Source organism: Lagenorhynchus albirostris, chromosome 1 (genome assembly GCF_949774975.1).
Source record: "Lagenorhynchus albirostris chromosome 1, mLagAlb1.1, whole genome shotgun sequence".
NCBI lineage: Eukaryota > Metazoa > Chordata > Mammalia > Artiodactyla > Delphinidae > Lagenorhynchus > Lagenorhynchus albirostris.
In genome coordinates, this window is record NC_083095.1 from 169,374,441 (window position 1) to 169,377,298 (window position 2,858).

Genomic DNA, 2,858 nt, shown 5'->3' on the forward strand with positions numbered 1-2,858 from the left:
AACTACACACTGTGCGTCTGTACACAACAAAAACTAAAAATAAAACAGGGTGGTAGAAAAGTAAACAAACTTCAGTGTTTCCAGTAAGACATCAGGGAATCACTGCTGGCTGGGCCCTTCATTTCACCAGTTTAAGGAAAAGTTTGACTTACATTTCTCAGGAAACCCAATATTCAGAAGCTTAACCAGCAGGCTCAAGTTAAAAGTTTAGAAGACAGTCCTCCTTTTTTTTGGTAAATGTTTCATGTAAAACATGAAATCAAGTTCTACTTTATAAAAAAACAACTAAGTATTTTTAATAGTAAAATATATATGTTTATAATTCTCTTTTTAAAAAGACATTTAATAACAATACTTCAGAAGACTGGATATAACCTTCAACCCCCCACCCTGCCAAGCTGTCCACCTGGCACAGACACATTAAGGCAAAGGCTCCTGGAGAGGCATGTCCACCTCGGCGCTGGGCTGGGGATGCAACAGGAGCACACTCCGCTCCTGCAGGGCCAGTTTAGAAAGGCTTCTCCGTCATGTTCACCGAGCCATCCTGCATCCCGAAGTAGACTCTCTCTGCCATGTTGATGAATAGGCCCGTGTCCACCACGCCTGGGATAGTTTTGATAGTTGTGTTCACTTCACTCCATTTGTGGACCCGGTCAAACTTCCAGTCCAGGATAAAACTCCCATTATCCATCACCACAGGACGTGCCTTGTCGACAGCCATTTGACGTTCAATCACACCCGCAAACTTCTGGGTCACAGCTCAGCTCACAGGCCATCGGGATGACCTTGTGCCACTGATCCCCGAGGTTCTTTGAATCTTTCCGGAAACTGGCAATCACGATGAAGCAACTGGCATTGCCAGCCACAATTTTCTCCTGGGTCAGGCAGCCTCCACCACCCTTGACGAGATTGAAATCAGCATCTACTGCATCAGCACCATCGATGGCAAGGTCAATCTCTGGTCGTCGGTCCAGGTCACCGAGAGTTCAGCCATACTGCAGGATGAGCTGATGGGCGTGGAAGGAAGTGGGAATACAGACGAGATTCAGATTCTCTTGTTTCACTCTTTCAGCTATTTGCTGCACAGCATGGACAATTGTAGAACCACTCCCAATTCCCAGCACTTGGTTATTCCTCAAGTGATTCTCCACGGCCGCGCAGCCTGCCAGCTTCCGGGCCTCCTCGGCCTTGGAGATCGTGGAGGGGGCCAGACGGACACTGTTAGCATCCCCGCCACCGGTACTTGTGCTGCCAGCACCAAAATACCAGGCAGAGGTCTTTAGATCGCCAGTGAAGCTAACTAACTACGTGGCTCTCTTTATTAACCCTGTGCACTGATCAGGTGACCATGTTACCAAGGGTTATAGTTATTATAATAAAGGAGTCATTGTTTCTTGTGCGTCAAGGGTTCTGATGTGACTAATGTGTATACACGCAGAAGCACAGTGGTGCCTTCCTGCTGTTTACTAGTTTCTAAAATCCAGTTCCTTGGAGGCAGCGGGCTCAAGAACGAAACCAGCACAGAAGCAATGGGAGTGCCTTTGTCCTCCAAGTTAGGACACTTCTTCATCCGGAAACGTTTAGGACAAGGGCTGTGTGGGAAAAACAAGCTCTGAGCCAAGATTAGATTTGGGAGGAGTGTGAGGCTGAGGGGCTAGATCAGCATGGGGGTAGGGGCGTGCTTCCAAAAGAGGGGCTGGGCGTGGAACACCACCACGTGTGTCCCAGAGAGAAACTCCCCAAAGGGCTTTCTCTCCCAGGCATGGTTCAGAGTGATTGCGGAGCAAAGTGTAAAGTCTAGTTCTGGTGCCATAGGATTTCTGGGACAATCCCAGTTGCAAATATTGTGTTCCATCAGCTCTGTGTGTGCTCTTGACTGTATTAGAGTCACATCTTGATCTTAAATTAAGGCCATGATCACTTACAACCCCCAAGAAAGAATCAGGAAAATCAGTCCTACCATTCCCAAGGTGTGTTTTATTTCTCTGACACTTGCTTCTTCTCTGAGCTACATGTTTGCTTCTTTATAACATGGGGGCTTGGAATAGATCATTTCAATGTTCTAGAACAAAGATTTTGGCGCTGAATGACTTGAGACAAAGCGTTAGATTATTACTCTACCGTCATGAATTGTTACTGTGTGTGAAGTGCTCACTATTTTCTCTGCGGTGATTTTTAATTTCCAGAATGGCATGTGTTCATTCGGAACTCAAAGCCCCATCCCCTAACCGTGATAGCTGCCACCAAGCTGGGTGATTTTTAACAAGCGCTCCAAGTAGCTGGAGTAATTACTCCTTGTTTAGTCAATAGCAGTTAGTAGTGAAAATGTCAACAAGTTAAACAACTTACCAGGTACTTTTTCTAAACTGCCCTAAAGGCAGACACAGCCAAATGCTATCAGTTTCGATCTTCCATCTAAACCCAAGATCTACCCCCAATCCTGGTGTTAGAACAGAGCATGTGTTTGCATCTTGCTGTGGGAAACAAGGATGCCATCTTTTGTCAAAATAGGGCCAAGTCTTGGGAGATACTATAAGGAGCTTTATTTTTTTCCCCTCTTTCGCTGTGTGATGTTTTGTTTGTCCTGCAGCCCTGAAAATAAATGCCAGGCAAAGGCTCATGTAAATGAAGACTGTTTGTTCCTTCAAGGGAGGCCGAGTTTACAAACAGCAGCCTTAAGACAAAGCAGGCACTCTGGAGCCATTATGGTTGGCTGCCCGTGAATTCCATCTGAAGAGCACCCTGGCCCCAAGAGGTGAATGCCTGCAGGTATTTGTATCTTAATGGAAGAAGGGGGATTTCTCATCTCTGCTATAACAGCAATAATTGAGTTACATATTCTACTTTCTTGGGTTGAA

At 45.9% G+C, this 2,858-nt stretch overlaps 1 pseudogene; it reads right to left on the reverse strand.

Moving 5' to 3' along the window:
- Window positions 1-508: 508 nt before the first annotated feature.
- Window positions 509-2,127, reverse strand: LOC132514713 (ribose-5-phosphate isomerase-like; annotated as a pseudogene).
- Window positions 2,128-2,858: the final 731 nt, after the last annotated feature.